Source organism: Symsagittifera roscoffensis, chromosome 5 (assembly GCF_963678635.1).
Source record: "Symsagittifera roscoffensis chromosome 5, txSymRosc1.1, whole genome shotgun sequence".
NCBI classification, from domain to species: Eukaryota; Metazoa; Xenacoelomorpha; order Acoela; family Convolutidae; genus Symsagittifera; species Symsagittifera roscoffensis.
In genome coordinates this window covers 24,583,081-24,603,035 of record NC_087066.1, presented here as the reverse complement: position 1 = coordinate 24,603,035, position 19,955 = coordinate 24,583,081, and the positions used below count along the sequence as shown (strand labels likewise).

General features: G+C 37.0%; 1 protein-coding gene across 1 annotated transcript in view; it reads right to left on the bottom strand.

The window, feature by feature from the left end:
• LOC134845710 (superkiller complex protein 8-like) overlaps positions 1-19,955 on the bottom strand; it is a 201,083-nt gene that overhangs the window by 40,177 nt on the left and 140,951 nt on the right. The gene's annotated exons all lie outside the window — the stretch shown is intronic.

Below are 19,955 nucleotides of genomic sequence, written 5' to 3'. Positions count from 1 at the left end.
AAATGTAATGTTTAATACCGCTAAAAATTTCACCATAGTCTTGGTTGTATATATTTGAGAAACCAGCGGTTTCACCAAGTCTCCAATGATTTTGATCAAACGTTTGTCTTTGTATGGTGTCCGTTTTTGTAAGAGGTTCTTGGAATTGTTTTGTTGGTATATGATGTTGTATATCGGATTTAGAATAATTCACTATTGGTTGTAGGTCGATATTATGTTTCTAGCAATTACGCGTGTGCTTTCTCTTTAAGTTTTAATTAAAGATGGCTTTATTTGGTGTATGGTGTGAGGAAAAAGTATTTGTCGTCATCGGGATTGAGCTGTACTACGTTGTATTTATAAACTGATCTACATGGGACGGCGGTGTATCAAAAATGTCTTCGTCTTGATTTTGTATCGTCAAAATGAAATTTATTTTTGTAAAAGGTTTGTATCTGCTGATAGCATCTTTGTCTGCAAAGACATAGAGTGGTGAGGTTTTGTAGTGCAAGTGTAGTACCAGTGGATGTTTCCTTCGTAATCAAGGAAACTTGAGCATTATCTTGAGAGGAGCTATCCTGCATAAGGACTTTTTTAATGCCAGTGCTCGTGATTTTGGTATTTGTTTTCTTTCTAAATTACGAAAATGATTTAGTTTTTCGAGTTCTGATAGTGACATTTCTCATGAAAATCGTCTCATAGTGTAATCAAGTTTAAACTAATGTCATAATGGATTGATCCAAAAGCTGCGTGACTCATTGGTGATAGTTCTTGTAAGCGTGTAGAATCACTGTTTTCTGAAGGAAATTTTCCTTTTGTTTTTCCGTTTTTCCTTCGTAGTTTACCTGTATAAAAACTTTCATCGTTTCCGTTCTGATTTTTAGCGTGTTATGGAATTATGAAATTTTCTGTTTTCATGTCGAATCTTTTTTTATAATCAACTAGGATTTCGAAATCTTGGGTTTTAAAAGTGGGTTCCAATTTTTACTGGCGAATTTTGTTTGAAAAGGTATTAATTTTTTTCTCTTCTTTTCAATTTTCGATATTGATCTCTAGTTTGCGTTTTTCATGTGGATGCACTTTGCCAAACAGCATAAAACCTATGAAATGTTTTTTTTGTGAACTTAATCATTTGTGCTTTAACTTTTGCAACTTGGAAGGTGGTTCAAGAAGTCTTCTATGAATCAATTAATGGTTGCCTGGGTGAGATTTGTGGGGTAAAAGTACGCCTTGATATATTATAGTGTCGTCTTCTAAATCTCGTGTGAGCTGAAGTTGTTTTTTTTTCAATAAAAAACATCATTTCTTGGTACCTGGTGTTTTTTGTGCTAGTTTTGCAATTTCATGGGTCATTTTTTCCAATATGGGTTATCCATTTGTATCGTGTCGATCAAGTAAATTGTCCGTGTGAGCTATGATACGGGTATTTTTCGTCAAGTTGTATATGGCCGTGATTTTTTTCAATTTGATGTTGATGTGTTGAGTTTGGTAAGATGTGCAAATTTACAAGTGTTTGGGTGTTATCTTTGTTTTGAACAAACTTTAATTGTTTTAGTTCATTTTGTTTACAATCTTTGGGATTGAGCTCTATTATTTTTATGATTTTATAGCCTACAAGCGTGGTAGCGCCGACCGTAGAGTAGATTTTAGCATTGAAATTATTTGTTTCAATATCTTGCGATTCTGATTAGCCTTGTGTTACTTGGTTTATTGCGTTTTTAAAGCAATGTTTTTTATTGATTGTGTTTGCAATCATAGTGTCACTATGAAATCTTGTGGTCCTGTGCGTGGGGATGTGTTGTTGTGAACTGTAGGTTCGAAAAGTGCGAGACGTTAAAAAATATTGAAAGATAACAAAATTAAGAAATACATATGTTTGATAGTCCTAAAAAGGGCTGGTAAGACGATGTATAACCAATGGTCTTTCGAATGTATCTCTCGTTTTTATAAACAAACTCCGTACAAATAAATATGGGAGGCAAGGTTTCATTGTTATGTCTGGTTGAGATAGTGGTAAAAGGTGAATTTGCTTTGATAAAATCTGAATATTTTGATCTTGTATATCTTTCTGGATGTCTTGTCTATATTGCTATCAATTTGATGCCCAATTGTGGAATCGGGGGCTATCCAAATGTTGACGAAATAAAAGAGGAGTTGCTACAAAGTGTTCAATCTAATTGGAGGGGTTCATTAGTGTTTTTAGGTTCTTTTTTTTGTGATGTTCTTGTAATTTTATGGGAAAGAAATTTAGAGATGAAGTAATTGCTTTGATAGTGTTGTGGGTAGGGAAAGTGTTTTTGGTTGGGTTGATTAAATTTTACTAGAATACAGATTGATCGGGTTGTTAGCTAGCCCTGGCTCGCCGTGGGGAAATGGGTAGTTCATGCAATGCAGATGTCTTTGTGAGGGGGTTTGGGGGTTAAATGGGTTTTCTTCAATTTATTCTGAGGTTGGAACTGAGCCTAGGTAGTCAGATGGTAGGTTTCGTGTATTTTGAGGTGAACTTAGACTTTTAGGTGGGGGAGTGTTTCCTATAGTTGTTGGGAGGATTGAGGAAGTAGAAGATGCTGGTTGCCAGAGTATGTTGAATGGTATTCAAGATGTTGCGAAGTTTCTGTTACGTCCTGGTTGAAATATTTGTCTTTCATTTGGAGTGTTTTGACTTTGACTATTATCGAGATCTGTTCAAATCTTATGATAACGGTGGGTAGAGATCCTGTGTCGGTTCGTGTTGTGGTGCACATATGGGAGCGTTATGGTGTACTGGAGTTAGTGGTTCTGATAAAGGTACTTGTCTTTCTTCAAAAGTTTATGGGTTTTCGACGTATGATATCATTGTAGATGTTGTGAGGACAGGTTAAGGAAGAGTTTGATTTATCGACTGTGCGAGTTTGGATTTTTAGAAGGTTTGAGAGATGGGGGATCTGTTATTGGGTATTGATCAGCAAAAGTGATCAAGGTTTTTTGTATTTTTTACTCAGATAAAATTAAGATGAAATCTGCTCTTGGTAGTAGTCTTCGCAAAAGCAATTATAAAAGCGATTGCTAGTATTAAGGAAAATATTGCTTTCTTAAGACAAGTAAAGTGCTAATATTAGGGCTGCAACTACCGCTAGGAAGATTACAAGAAAAGATATTGGTAGTTATCGTACCTGATTAGGTTGTCAGTGGCATGCTGGAGAGAAATATAGATTTGTAATAAAACTAGAAAGAGCGAATTAAATACAAAAACTAGAAAAAAATACTACTATGAATGCTAAGGTATCAACTCAAAGTATAATGCAAACGTTTAGAAAAATTGGTTTCAAATTAAATAAATTGATTGGAGTTTTTTTGAAACCTTGGACGACTATGTTTAAAAGTGAGCGTTTGAAGACTGATTTCAAATTTCCGAATAATTTTTATGTTTTTTTTCGGAGTTATATCAGATTGTTTATTTGATTTTGTCAGGTGAATTGGCTAAAGACAAATACTGGCGAAGACCAGTCTGGAGGGGACCAGTGTTTTTCTTCTCTTGCGTATCTTTAGGCTAGGAGATCTTGTGAATTCTTAACTTTAGGCTAATTTCCTTAGTTTTGGTTGGGAGTTTTTTGGTCTGATTTTTACAAATATTGTTGAATTTTTTGGGTAATTGAAAGGGGTTGTAAGTTCCATACATAATTTTTTAAGTTATAAAATATGAAAGTTTGGTTCATTTTTGAACTCAAGGTTTTAATTTAGAATTACAGCTCGAGTTGAATTTTAGTTGAATCTTTTTTTTTAATCGTTGTGACGAATTGGAAATATGAGAGTTTTTAAGAGCGACGATTGGCTGAATATTTGAATAATAATTCTTAGAGATTTAAATTTAATTTGGAAATTTCAGTTCAGCGAAAAAAGATAAAATGTATATTTTTTGAGGATGTTAAGGAGACTTCAGAAAGAATTTTCAGGTAGTCGCATAGTTTGATTATGCTATTTTGTTTTAAAGGTGGGTTATGAATTTCGAAAATTTTCACTAATTTCGATTGTGGGTAGAAAATTCTCTTATCTTTTCTTGGCTGATATCGGAGTCGAGATGATTGGCATTGTTGGAGTTTTTCTTTTGAGGTATTAAATTATTGACTTTTTTAAAGTGACCGATTTATTGGGTGTTTCTTGATTGGTTGTCTTGTGTTGTTTTGGCCAAATGAATCTAGAAAAAATTGCTTTTTTAGATCTCGGAGAGCGTATTCTTTTTTGTGATAAGTTTGGAGGTTATTTCTGTGTTGTGTAAATTTGTTGTTTTTTTGGTCAGTTAGCTTAGATGTTTCGTCTGTGTCTAGGTTTATCAAAATTTTGATAGTTTCTTTTTCTTAAAGGTGTAATTTTTCCGATATTCCCTTGTGTAATGTGAAGTTCTTGTCTTTGTAGCAATTTCTTTGTAGCAGGTGTCGACTACTTTGGGCCATTCCTAGTTCTAATCCGGAGAAGGACGGAAAAGAGGTGGGGTTTTTTCTGTCTCGCCACTAAAGCGGTGCACATTGAAGTGGTCCCCTCGCTCGACAAAAGTTCTTGTGTGATGGGCGTGGAGAGGTTTATTGCACGTCGCGGTACTAGTGTCAAGCGCGTTTTGTGTCGAGTGTCAAGCGCGTTTTGTATGACATCCTAGGCACTAGGAGAGTAATTGAGGAGGTCCTAAGAACCACGCTGTGCCTTGTTGAGCAATCACTTAACGCTAGACCGATAACGGCCGTTAGTTCCGATCCGCTAGATCTAGAGGCGTTGACCCCGAATCATTTTATCCTTGGTCAACACGCAGCGAGTTTTCCGTCGCTAAGTTTCGAAGAAAACTTCGACCATAAGAAGCGGTTCGCCAGAGCGCAATCATACGCTAACGCAATATGGACACGGTAGATGCGGGAAAACATTCCTTCCCTCAATAGGAGGGCAAAGTGACACAACCAGTCAGACGTTAAGTTGAAAGCCGGCGACATGGTTTGGGTCATAGAGCCTGACACTCCACGTGGACATTATCCACTCGCACGTGTCCTAAGACTGCACTATGGCAAGGACGGATGCGCGAGATCCACCGACATAAAGACCGTTGCGAGCAAACTGACCAGCCCGACCGTAAAGCTCGCTCCTGTTCTTCCTTGTTTAGGGCTGGAGGATGTTCGAATCCCGACTAGGTCATTTTCTTTCTAGAACTCACCCCGAACTTGATGGGACGCTCCGTAACCAGGTTCAACTCCCCAGAACCTATTTTTAACCGTCTTTTCGCTCTAATTTGGTTCAGCCTTGATTAGGGCCGTCCTTTAAAAAGAGCAATTTGTCCTCAAGGACAAATACTGGCCATTTTTTGCAGCTTGCTTTGAGTTATGCAAGTTTTTTTATGGCTGATGTTACCGATGTTACCGATGTTACCGATGATAAAACTTGTTAAAAATTATTGTTATATTTTCAAATTTCCGGTATTATTTTGCCGAGAAAATTCTCATTAACTCAAGTGTTTAAAAACCGTTTTTTTATGAATTGTGGAGATTAACGCGCACAAATCATAAAAAATAATTTTGGTAGTGGGCCTTTAGGCTGTACCGAGGGTTTTAGTCTCATGTCGCAAGTGAACTGATTTGGCTCCGACCGTTCGAGGTAGACAAACACAAGAGATAGTGTCCCTGACTTTTGAGCCAATTGTTATAGGGCCTATTTTTCTTTAACCCCATGTGTGACTTAAGTAGGCGACTGTTACACGATGGCACTGTACCCTTTTGATGAAGACTACAAGACTCAGTGGGGACATTGACCGGGCTGTCCGAGGAGTATGTGACATTTGACCAGAATGTACGAAAATGCAATTTTGTATTCGAATTTTTATCAACCAGAAAAGAACATTTTACCAGGTTAATGGTTTTGACGGATTAGCAACGTTATTTGAACCATTAGACAAACCGTGAAATTCAGTATGTTCTGGTGTTCTTAATTATTGAAAATTCGAGTTGTGACGTCACATTTCTGAGAAATGCTGAAACGGGCATTTTAGAGAAAAAACAGAAGAAAAACAGAACAACAGTAGTTGCGGTGAAAACAACTACGAATTAAATAACCACAGATAACTGAAAGTTGTCAGAAACCGCTCCGAATTGTAACGATTATACCGCTACAATCGTTACTGGTCAATGCACGCAAAACGGGGAAGGGTGGTGGGACGGTGTGTCCAGCCTTCTTAAAAGAAATAAGGACGTTAATTCCCCGGATTCCAGAATCCGGAGGGGTCTTGGGCCCAGAACTCAAACTGATAAATATATATATATATATTAGTATATATTATATATATAGTATATATATATATATATATATATATAAACTTTTAGCTTCCTGGTCATGTTCTGAATTGAATTTAATTAACATCCTGTTTCATTTTCAGATAATGAGAAGCTAGGAGTTGAGGGAAAGGGTCGATCCATCTCCTATGGGAATGATGATTTTTATCTACTGAATAAAAACAATCATAATGTAATAAATAAGTATTAGCCCTGTTTTTAGGAGTGACCTCATGGTCTGAGGAAACTGAGGCCCAGCCATGAGCTCACTATTTTCGCATTTAATTAAGTTAATCTGAGCGTTTTGGCCTATAGCCCAAAACAGTAACGATTTTGTCGACCCAATGTCAAAAGGACCACACAAAGAACTGGCTAAGGTAGAGACGGTTAAAAGCATGTATAGCTGTGTTTAGGCGCTAGCCAGTCGTTTTACAACCTTGCTTTATTTTTCGTCGATATGTACTTCCGGGCGAATGTTGCAATTTTTTTCAGCATTTAAGATGATACCCGGGCTACAACTTGAACTTATTTGATAATTTTTGATGTCTGAAAACACATCCCTGAATAATAATTATGACGCCAAAACAAAAGACTTTCTTGTAATTCGTTGTAAACAATTGTCAATATCATATGACAAGCACATAGAAACGAAACTGAGAATATCCATAATCTTGCTCAGCTAATATTGAGATATTCAAGAGCAAAATGGGGAAATCCGGGACAATTGGAAAATTTTTGAATCTCATGAAACTATTTGGCAATTAAAATAAACAGCTAAAAATTAGGACAGACAAAAATAATTATAGAGCAAATGAACTTTTTCAGACAATTTTTGCGTGCAAACGCTAGTTTTTCAGACAGAAAGTAGGTCTCAATGTCACCTAAAAATTCAAATTTGCATGCAGAAATTGCTCAAATTAGCAGATTGTTCTTTTGAATTACTTTCGTCTGTACGAACTTTTTGCAACTCTCAATACTCAAAAATAACCGAATCTAACCTAAATATGTTTTCTATCAAATCTAATTTCGGTAAATTTTTGTCATTTTTTCAAGGTGTATGATAAAAGAAGTAATTAGAATATTGAAATTTGAATTTATTTATAAGAAATTTAAAATGTTAACTCAAACGTCATCGCACATTTTGTGCATCATCAGGAATAAAATTTCTTACAATATTTACAAAACGATCAAAGATCTGAAAAATGAGAAACAAGTCTGAAAAAGCTCCAAAACTTTTTCACCAATCAAATTTAACCAACTGTAGTTACATAATATAATTACGTAATCATGAATAACATTTTCCTGTAAACTTCTGAATTTTTTTTTTTTTTCATTGTTGTAAAATTTCGATTTGGGAATACTTTTGATTCTGACATGTCTGTTTTTTAACTTTTAGCCATGTTATATATAGACTGTAAATTTAGTGTTAAATCTCGGCTCCTGAATTCATCGCGTGTGTTGATCTTTGGCCTCTCTCTCCAAATATGCAAAGCCTCTAATGTCAGTAGCTTATGAGTGTTTTCTGTTTAGTCTATAATCTCTGACCTCAGCTCAGCAGTACCACCTACCTCCTTGTTACATTCTAACAAGTTTTGGGGAGTCCCCTTTGCGGTGTTCATCGACCCTCGTGGCTAAATGTCGGACTGTCAGGCCGACATAGGTGGATTTACATCCACTACATGTAAGCTTGTACACCACTTTAGATCTCAACTCACGAGAAAAGGAAGTTTTGAGGGATGGCAAGCTTGTTTTCAATTTTCTTGATGTAAAAATTATTTGTGCCCCGGATATTAGCCGAACCTCTGCAGCTAACAGTTGAGATAGACTGCCTCGATCTTGCATTGTAAGAAGGGGGCGAGTCTTTCAACCATTTATCATTTCTCGGTTCTGATGCCTTCACCTCTAAATTTTTCTATCCCTCAATGATCTTGTTAAGAGTTTCAAACACTACCCTGTCAGACCAATTTTTCGGATATTGGATTTCAATCCATTGCTTCCGACTTTTTTTCCAAAAACTGGTCACAATCTTCCCATGTTGAGGTACTTCTGAAAACCCTAAGAACCGTCCCTTCAATAACGTTTTTTTTTGTACTGCGAAGGTGCGCAGCCTCTGAAAATTAGAATGGTGCCGGTATCAGTGTGTTTTTGGTACCAACCACTTGTGACCTTTTTTGCTGAATCCGCGTTGACATTTAAGTCCAAAAAGGCCAAATTACCGTTACTATCAAGTTCTATGGTGAACTGCAAGTTTGGATGCAACTTAGTGGCAGCCTCGTGAACTACCCCATGATTGCCCTTGACCGTTCTAACTATGTCGTCCACATATCTTAGAAAAACTCAGTAGTGTTTTCATAGTCTCGCGAGATGTTTCCGGAGGGCTGACTTGCTCATATAATCTCCTCGGGGCTATTTCAACCGCTTCCTTGAGCGGGACATTAGTGTACAAACTCTTTTACATCCAACTCAGTTTTCTCCACGATCTCCCTGGCCATTTGAGTGTTCGTTTCTATGTTTGCCCCCTCAATTTCAGCAAAGTACTTTGCCAATGGTTTATTTAGGTTGTCACATGAGCTACCAGGTAAAGAAAGGACGGGACGAAGTGGTGTGCCTTGTTTGTGTACTTTTAAGTCCAAAAAGGCCAAATTACCGTTACTATCAAGTTCTTCTATGGTGAACTGCAAATTTGGATGGAACTTATTGGTAGCCTCGAGAACTACCCCAGGATCGCCCTTGAACGTTCTAACTATGTCGTCCACATATCTTAGAAAAACTTTAACACAGTCCGATCTGCTTCCTGTTGTTTTTTGCAAGTCATGCAATACCATACTGTTTCAGCGATGTCTGCGTATTCGGATTCTGATATTTTACCACACCCTAAGTGGTATCAAATCAAACAAGCTTCGCATTCTACCCCTTTTTTACTTCCAACTTTTTTACTTGATTTTGTTTACTTCCAACTTAGCAGTTGCACGGACACTCGCAGTGATAACGGCGCCGTACAAATCACTACCGATTCGCCGTAGCGCGGCTTTGTTCTGTATCGCAAGTGTTGCGAACCTCAGCTACGCCCCTGTTGTTCCTACGACCGCTTGCTTCATATTAAAAACGCTTGTCGCCAGACTATGAAGCACATTGCAATTGTAGAGTTTGATTTTTTGGATCTAGCTTATTGCTATACTTAGTTTATTTTTTCATTGAAGTGCTTTTGAGTTTAATTTTTGTTCGTACAACACTGCTAATTGTCTAACTTTGTTCAATATCTTTTAAGATTCATTAGATCGATTGCTTAACTTTGTCGCCGTATCAAATAACCAACCATGGCCAGCGAAGGAAGCGAGACAGGTGTACCGACCCCGCTCGATGATGTTGAATCCAAACCAAGCAGTACTCCATCTCCAGCTTCTTTCGAAATGGAAACCGTCAAGACCCCTTTATTGGCTGCATCAAACAATGACCCGGGTGAGCTTCCTAAAATTCAAATTGAGCTTCCATCAATCAAAGTTAAACAATGCATTAGCTGATCTCTCGGGAATGAGTGATGGGAGTTCAATGTAGCTTAGCGCTAAACTTTTACCTCTACTAAGCGCAAAAGCACAACTGTTTCGCCCAACGAATAAGGCCAAAAACCGATTAATCATTTAAAGATTCTTTTTTTTTTTAAATTTTTTTTAAATGTAATAGAGCCATCTTAAAATGCTAGTATTTCTCCATTGCGATAAATGTAATGTTTAATACCGCTAAAAATTTCACCATAGTCTTGGTTGTATATATTTGAGAAACCAGCGGTTTCACCAAGTCTCCAATGATTTTGATCAAACGTTTGTCTTTTTATGGTGTCCGTTTTTGTAAGAGGTTCTTGGAATTGTTTTGTTGGTATATGATGTTGTATATCGGATTTAGAATAATTCACTATTGGTTGTAGGTCGATATTATGTTTCTAGCAATTACGCGTGTGCTTTCTCTTTAAGTTTTATTTAAAGATGGCTTTATTTGGTGTATGGTGTGAGGAAAAAGTATTTGTCGTCATCGGGATTGAGCTGTACTACGTTGTATTTATAAACTGATCTACAGGGGACGGCGGTGTATCAAAAATGTCTTCGTCTTGATTTTGTATCGTCAAAATGAAATTTATTTTTGTAAAAGGTTTGTATCTGCTGACAGCATCTTTGTCTGCAAAGACATAGAGTGGTGAGGTTTTGTAGTGCAAGTGTAGTACCAGTGGATGTTTCCTTCGTAATCAAGGAAACTTGAGCATTATCTTGAGAGGAGCTATCCTGCATAAGGACTTTTTTAATGCCAGTGCTCGTGATTTTGGTATTTGTTTTCTTTCTAAATTACGAAAATGATTTAGTTTTTCGAGTTCTGATAGTGACATTTCTCATGAAAATCGTCTCATAGTGTAATCAAGTTTAAACTAATGTCATAATGGATTGATCCAAAAGCTGCGTGACTCATTGGTGATAGTTCTTGTAAGCGTGTAGAATCACTGTTTTCTGAAGGAAATTTTCCTTTTGTTTTTCCGTTTTTCCTTCGTAGTTTACCTGTATAAAAACTTTCATCGTTTCCGTTCTGATTTTTAGCGTGTTATGGAATTATGAAATTTTCTGTTTTCATGTCGAATCTTTTTTTATAATCAACTAGGATTTCGAAATCTTGGGTTTTAAAAGTGGGTTCCAATTTTTACTGGCGAATTTTGTTTGAAAAGGTATTAATTTTTTTCTCTTCTTTTCAATTTTCGATATTGATCTCTAGTTTGCGTTTTTCATGTGGATGCACTTTGCCAAACAGCATAAAACCTATGAAATGTTTTTTTTGTGAACTTAATCATTTGTGCTTTAACTTTTGCAACTTGGAAGGTGGTTCAAGAAGTCTTCTATGAATCAATTAATGGTTGCCTGGGTGAGATTTGTGGGGTAAAAGTACGCCTTGATATATTATAGTGTCGTCTTCTAAATCTCGTGTGAGCTGAAGTTGTTTTTTTTTCAATAAAAAACATCATTTCTTGGTACCTGGTGTTTTTTGTGCTAGTTTTGCAATTTCATGGGTCATTTTTTCCAATATGGGTTATCCATTTGTATCGTGTCGATCAAGTAAATTGTCCGTGTGAGCTATGATACGGGTATTTTTCGTCAAGTTGTATATGGCCGTGATTTTTTTCAATTTGATGTTGATGTGTTGAGTTTGGTAAGATGTGCAAATTTACAAGTGTTTGGGTGTTATCTTTGTTTTGAACAAACTTTAATTGTTTTAGTTCATTTTGTTTACAATCTTTGGGATTGAGCTCTATTATTTTTATGATTTTATAGCCTACAAGCGTGGTAGCGCCGACCGTAGAGTAGATTTTAGCATTGAAATTATTTGTTTCAATATCTTGCGATTCTGATTAGCCTTGTGTTACTTGGTTAAAAAATATTGAAAGATAACAAAATTAAGAAATACATATGTTTGATAGTCCTAAAAAGGGCTGGTAAGACGATGTATAACCAATGGTCTTTCGAATGTATCTCTCGTTTTTATAAACAAACTCCGTACAAATAAATATGGGAGGCAAGGTTTCATTGTTATGTCTGGTTGAGATAGTGGTAAAAGGTGAATTTGCTTTGATAAAATCTGAATATTTTGATCTTGTATATCTTTCTGGATGTCTTGTCTATATTGCTATCAATTTGATGCCCAATTGTGGAATCGGGGGCTATCCAAATGTTGACGAAATAAAAGAGGAGTTGCTACAAAGTGTTCAATCTAATTGGAGGGGTTCATTAGTGTTTTTAGGTTCTTTTTTTTGTGATGTTCTTGTAATTTTATGGGAAAGAAATTTAGAGATGAAGTAATTGCTTTGATAGTGTTGTGGGTAGGGAAAGTGTTTTTGGTTGGGTTGATTAAATTTTACTAGAATACAGATTGATCGGGTTGTTAGCTAGCCCTGGCTCGCCGTGGGGAAATGGGTAGTTCATGCAATGCAGATGTCTTTGTGAGGGGGTTTGGGGGTTAAATGGGTTTTCTTCAATTTATTCTGAGGTTGGAACTGAGCCTAGGTAGTCAGATGGTAGGTTTCGTGTATTTTGAGGTGAACTTAGACTTTTAGGTGGGGGAGTGTTTCCTATAGTTGTTGGGAGGATTGAGGAAGTAGAAGATGCTGGTTGCCAGAGTATGTTGAATGGTATTCAAGATGTTGCGAAGTTTCTGTTACGTCCTGGTTGAAATATTTGTCTTTCATTTGGAGTGTTTTGACTTTGACTATTATCGAGATCTGTTCAAATCTTATGATAACGGTGGGTAGAGATCCTGTGTCGGTTCGTGTTGTGGTGCACATATGGGAGCGTTATGGTGTACTGGAGTTAGTGGTTCTGATAAAGGTACTTGTCTTTCTTCAAAAGTTTATGGGTTTTCGACGTATGATATCATTGTAGATGTTGTGAGGACAGGTTAAGGAAGAGTTTGATTTATCGACTGTGCGAGTTTGGATTTTTAGAAGGTTTGAGAGATGGGGGATCTGTTATTGGGTATTGATCAGCAAAAGTGATCAAGGTTTTTTGTATTTTTTACTCAGATAAAATTAAGATGAAATCTGCTCTTGGTAGTAGTCTTCGCAAAAGCAATTATAAAAGCGATTGCTAGTATTAAGGAAAATATTGCTTTCTTAAGACAAGTAAAGTGCTAATATTAGGGCTGCAACTACCGCTAGGAAGATTACAAGAAAAGATATTGGTAGTTATCGTACCTGATTAGGTTGTCAGTGGCATGCTGGAGAGAAATATAGATTTGTAATAAAACTAGAAAGAGCGAATTAAATACAAAAACTAGAAAAAAATACTACTATGAATGCTAAGGTATCAACTCAAAGTATAATGCAAACGTTTAGAAAAATTGGTTTCAAATTAAATAAATTGATTGGAGTTTTTTTGAAACCTTGGACGACTATGTTTAAAAGTGAGCGTTTGAAGACTGATTTCAAATTTTCGAATAATTTTTATGTTTTTTTTCGGAGTTATATCAGATTGTTTATTTGATTTTGTCAGGTGAATTGGCTAAAGACAAATACTGGCGAAGACCAGTCTGGAGGGGACCAGTGTTTTTCTTCTCTTGCGTATCTTTAGGCTAGGAGATCTTGTGAATTCTTAACTTTAGGCTAATTTCCTTAGTTTTGGTTGGGAGTTTTTTGGTCTGATTTTTACAAATATTGTTGAATTTTTTGGGTAATTGAAAGGGGTTGTAAGTTCCATACATAATTTTTTAAGTTATAAAATATGAAAGTTTGGTTCATTTTTGAACTCAAGGTTTTAATTTAGAATTACAGCTCGAGTTGAATTTTAGTCGAATCTTTTTTTTTAATCGTTGTGACGAATTGGAAATATGAGAGTTTTTAAGAGCGACGATTGGCTGAATATTTGAATAATAATTCTTAGAGATTTAAATTTAATTTGGAAATTTCAGTTCAGCGAAAAAAGATAAAATGTATATTTTTTGAGGATGTTAAGGAGACTTCAGAAAGAATTTTCAGGTAGTCGCATAGTTTGATTATGCTATTTTGTTTTAAAGGTGGGTTATGAATTTCGAAAATTTTCACTAATTTCGATTGTGGGTAGAAAATTCTCTTATCTTTTCTTGGCTGATATCGGAGTCGAGATGATTGGCATTGTTGGAGTTTTTCTTTTGAGGTATTAAATTATTGACTTTTTTAAAGTGACCGATTTATTGGGTGTTTCTTGATTGGTTGTCTTGTGTTGTTTTGGCCAAATGAATCTAGAAAAAAATTGCTTTTTTAGATCTCGGAGAGCGTATTCTTTTTTGTGATAAGTTTGGAGGTTATTTCTGTGTTGTGTAAATTTGTTGTTTTTTTGGTCAGTTAGCTTAGATGTTTCGTCTGTGTCTAGGTTTATCAAAATTTTGATAGTTTCTTTTTCTTAAAGGTGTAATTTTTCCGATATTCCCTTGTGTAATGTGAAGTTCTTGTCTTTGTAGCAATTTCTTTGTAGCAGGTGTCGACTACTTTGGGCCATTCCTAGTTCTAATCCGGAGAAGGACGGAAAAGAGGTGGGGTTTTTTCTGTCTCGCCACTAAAGCGGTGCACATTGAAGTGGTCCCCTCGCTCGACAAAAGTTCTTGTGTGATGGGCGTGGAGAGGTTTATTGCACGTCGCGGTACTAGTGTCAAGCGCGTTTTGTGTCGAGTGTCAAGCGCGTTTTGTATGACATCCTAGGCACTAGGAGAGTAATTGAGGAGGTCCTAAGAACCACGCTGTGCCTTGTTGAGCAATCACTTAAAGCTAGACCGATAACGGCCGTTAGTTCCGATCCGCTAGATCTAGAGGCGTTGACCCCGAATCATTTTATCCTTGGTCAACACGCAGCGAGTTTTCCGTCGCTAAGTTTCGAAGAAAACTTCGACCATAAGAAGCAGTTCGCCAGAGCGCAATCATACGCTAACGCAATATGGACACGGTGGATGCGGGAAAACATTCCTTCCCTCAATAGGAGGGCAAAGTGACACAACCAGTCAGACGTTAAGTTGAAAGCCGGCGACTTGGTTTGGGTCATAGAGCCTGACACTCCACGTGGACATTATCCACTCGCACGTGTCCTAAGACTGAACTATGGCAAGGACGCATGCGCGAGATCCACCGACATAAAGACCGTTGCGAGCAAACTGACCAGCCCGACCGTAAAGCTCGCTCCTGTTCTTCCTTGTTTAGGGCTGGAGGATGTTCGAATCCCGACTAGGTCATTTTCTTTCTAGAACTCAAATATGCCCCGAACTTGATGGGACGCTCCGTAACCAGGTTCAACTCCCCAGAACCTATTTTAACCGTCTTTTCGCTCTAATTTGGTTCAGCCTTGATTAGGGCCGTCCTTTAAAAAGAGCAATTTGTCTCAAGGACAAATACTGGCCATTTTTTGCAGCTTGCTTTGAGTTATGCAGTTTTTTATGGCTGATGTTACCGATGTTACCGATGTTACCGATGATAAAACTTGTTAAAAATTATTGTTATATTTTCAAATTTCCGGTATTATTTTGCCGAGAAAATTCTCATTAACTCAAGTGTTTAAAAACCGTTTTTTTATGAATTGTGGAGATTAACGCGCACAAATCATATTAATAATTTTGGTAGTGGCCTTTAGGCTGTACCGAGGGTTTTAGTCTCATGTCGCAAGTGAACTGATTTGGCTCCGACCGTTCGAGGTAGACAAACACAAGAGATAGTGTCCCTGACTTTTGAGCCAATTGTTATAGGGCCTATTTTTCTTTAACCCCATGTGTGACTTAAGTAGGCGACTGTTACACGATGGCACTGTACCCTTTTGATGAAGACAACAAGACTCAGTGGGGACATTGACCGGGCTGTCCGAGGAGTATGTGACATTTGACCAGAATGTACGAAAATGCAATTTTGTATTCGAATTTTTATCAACCAGAAAAGAACATTTTACCAGGTTAATGGTTTTGACGGATTAGCAACGTTATTTGAACCATTAGACAAACCGTGAAATTCAGTATGTTCTGGTATTCTTAACTATTGAAAATTCGAGTTGTGACGTCACATTTCTGAGAAATGCTGAAACGGGCATTTTAGAGAAAAAACAGAAGAAAAACAGAACAACAGTAGTTGCGGTGAAAACAACTACGAATTAAATAACCACAGATAACTGAAAGTTGTCAGAAACCGCTCCGAATTGTAACGATTATACCGCTACAATCGTTACTGGTCAATGCACGCGAACGGGGAAGGGTGGTGGGACGGTGTGTCCAGCCTTCTTAAAAGAAATAAGGACGTTAATTCCCCGGATTCCAGAATCCGGAGGGGTCTTGGGCCCAGAACTCAAACTGATAAATATATATATATATATATATATATATATATATATATATATATATATATATATATATATATATATATAAACTTTTAGCTTCCTGGTCATGTTCTGAATTGAATTTAATTAACATCCTGTTTCGTTTTCAGATAATGAGAAGCTAGGAGTTGAGGGAAAGGGTCGATCCATCTCCTATGGGAATGATGATTTTTATCTACTGAATAAAAACAATCATAATGTATTAAATAAGTATTAGCCCTGTTTTTAGGAGTGACCTCATGGTCTGAGGAAACTGAGGCCCAGCCATGAGCTCACTATTTTCGCATTTAATTAAGTTAATCTGAGCGTTTTGGCCTATAGCCCAAAACAGTAACGATTTTGTCGACCCAATGTTATAAGGACCACACAAAGAACTGGCTAAGGTAGAGACGGTTAAAAGCATGTATAGCTGTGTTTAGGCGCTAGCCAGTCGTTTTACAACCTTGCTTTATTTTTCGTCGATATGTACTTCCGGGCGAATGTTGCAATTTTTTTCAGCATTTAAGATGATACCCGGGCTACAACTTGAACTTATTTGATAATTTTTGATGTCTGAAAACACATCCCTGAATAATAATTATGACGCCAAAACAAAAGAGCAAAATGGGGAAATCCGGGACAATTGGAAAATTTTTGAATCTCATGAAACTATTTGGCAATTAAAATAAACAGCTAAAAATTAGGACAGACAAAAATAAATATAGAGCAAATGAACTTTTTCAGACAATTTTTGCGTGCAAACGCTAGTTTTTCAGACAGAAAGTAGGTCTCAATGTCACCTAAAAATTCAAATTTGCATGCAGAAATTGCTCAAATTAGCAGATTGTTCTTTTGAATTACTTTCGTCTGTACGAACTTTTTGCAACTCTCAATACTCAAAAATAACCGAATCTAACCTAAATATGTTTTCTATCAAATCTAATTTCGGTAAATTTTTGTCATTTTTTCAAGGTGTATGATAAAAGAAGTAATTAGAATATTGAAATTTGAATTTATTTATAAGAAATTTAAAATGTTAACTCAAACGTCATCGCACATTTTGTGCATCATCAGGAATAAAATTTCTTACAATATTTACAAAACGATCAAAGATCTGAAAAATGAGAAACAAGTCTGAAAAAGCTCCAAAACTTTTTCACCAATCAAATTTAACCAACTGTAGTTACATAATATAATTACGTAATCATGAATAACATTTTCCTGTAAACTTCTGAATTTTTTTTTTTTTTTTCATTGTTGTAAAATTTCGATTTGGGAATACTTTTGGTTCTGACATGTCTGTTTTTTAACTTTTAGCCATGTTATATATAGACTGTAAATTTAGTGTTAAATCTCGGCTCCTGAATTCATCGCGTGTGTTGATCTTTGGCCTCTCTCTCCAAATATGCAAAGCCTCTAATGTCAGTAGCTTATGAGTGTTTTCTGTTTAGTCTATAATCTCTGACCTCAGCTCAGCAGTACCACCTACCTCCTTGTTACATTCTAACAAGTTTTGGGGAGTCCCGTTTGCGGTGTTCATCGACCCTCGTGGCTAAATGTCGGACTGTCAGGCCGACATAGGTGGATTTACATCCACTACATGTAAGCTTGTACACCACTTTAGATCTCAACTCACGAGAAAAGGAAGTTTTGAGGGATGGCAAGCTTGTTTTCAATTTTCTTGATGTAAAAATTATTTGTGCCCCGGATATTAGCCGAACCTCTGCAGCTAACAGTTGAGATAGACTGCCTCGATCTTGCATTGTAAGAAGGGGGCGAGTCTTTCAACCATTTATCATTTCTCGGTTCTGATGCCTTCACCTCTAAATTTTTCTATCCCTCAATGATCTTGTTAAGAGTTTCAAACACTACCCTGTCAGACCAATTTTTCGGATATTGGATTTCAATCCATTGCTTCCGACTTTTTTTCCAAAAACTGGTCACAATCTTCCCATGTTGAGGTACTTCTGAAAACCCTAAGAACCGTCCCTTCAATAACGTTTTTTTTTGTACTGCGAAGGTGCGCAGCCTCTGAAAATTAGAATGGTGCCGGTATCAGTGTGTTTTTGGTACCAACCACTTGTGACCTTTTTTGCTGAATCCGCGTTGACATTTAAGTCCAAAAAGGCCAAATTACCGTTACTATCAAGTTCTATGGTGAACTGCAAGTTTGGATGCAACTTAGTGGCAGCCTCGTGAACTACCCCATGATTGCCCTTGACCGTTCTAACTATGTCGTCCACATATCTTAGAAAAACTCAGTAGTGTTTTCATAGTCTCGCGAGATGTTTCCGGAGGGCTGACTTGCTCATATAATCTCCTCGGGGCTATTTCAACCGCTTCCTTGAGCGGGACATTAGTGTACAAACTCTTTTACATCCAACTCAGTTTTCTCCACGATCTCCCTGGCCATTTGAGTGTTCGTTTCTATGTTTGCCCCCTCAATTTCAGCAAAGTACTTTGCCAATGGTTTATTTAGGTTGTCACATGAGCTACCAGGTAAAGAAAGGACGGGACGAAGTGGTGTGCCTTGTTTGTGTACTTTTAAGTCCAAAAAGGCCAAATTACCGTTACTGTCAAGTTCTTCTATGGTGAACTGCAAATTTGGATGGAACTTATTGGTAGCCTCGAGAACTACCCCAGGATCGCCCTTGAACGTTCTAACTAGGTCGTCCACATATCTTAGAAAAACTTTAACACAGTCCGATCTGCTTCCTGTTGTTTTTTGCAAGTCATGCAATACCATACTGTTTCAGCGATGTCTGCGTATTCGGATTCTGATATTTTACCACACCCTAAGTGGTATCAAATCAAAAAGTGTACCAGGGCATTGAAAAAGTGTACCAGGGCATTGAAAGTCAACATGATGTTGACATAATCTTTACTGACTACAGTAAAGCTTTTGACAGAGTGGATCATGGTATGCTTTTGAAAAAACTTTTTGAAACGGGCATCAGAAACAAGCTACTGAAACTAATCGAATCATACTTGACAAATCGAGTACAAGTCGTGCGTATAAATGGAGTAAACTCGTCACCAATACAAGTTACTAGCGGTGTCCCGCAAGGGAGTATTTTGGGCCCCATACTTTTTCTGGTTTTTGTTAACGACCTCCCGAAAATGTGCGATCAATTGTTTCCCCTACTTTTTGCCGATGACGCCAAATTTCTCAGCGTGGGTTTAAGCACAATAGATATTCAAAGTGATTTAAATGCGTTGTATGACTGGACCGTTAGAAACAACATGCCCTTCAATATGGATAAATGCTGCCTAATTAAAATGTCCAAAAACGAAAAACGATTGCTTTTTGGAAACGAATTGATTAAAACAGAGGAAACTCAATCTGATTTGGGGCTCATGCTTTCCTGTGACTTAAAATGGAATTTGCATATAAATAAGGTTTGCTGCAAAGCAATTCGTGTTTTTCACATGATAAAAAGAAGCGTATCGAATCTTGGACAAAAAGCTAAACTGGATTTGTATAAATCTATGATCGTACCAATACTCACGTACGCAAGTCCATGTTATGGATTAAGTAAATACATTATTACGGAGCTTGAAAATGTACAAAGGCGTATAGTTAAATGGATAATTCCGCATATGGATTCGTACAAAGATCGGTTAATCGAAATTTCACTATTGCCACTGCCAATGTATATACAGATCAACAACCTTTTGTTGCTGTCAAAAATTTTATCGAAAAATTATGATGTTGACATGTTGAAAGTTCCATCCTATTCCTGTTCCTCGCGCGGTTGTATGTTTCAGCTCGAGAGGCCGAAAAAGAAATTTTTGGAGGACGAATTCTTTTACCAAACATGTCGGCTAGCGAATGTGATCAAAATTGACGTGAGAGAAACAAGCAGAC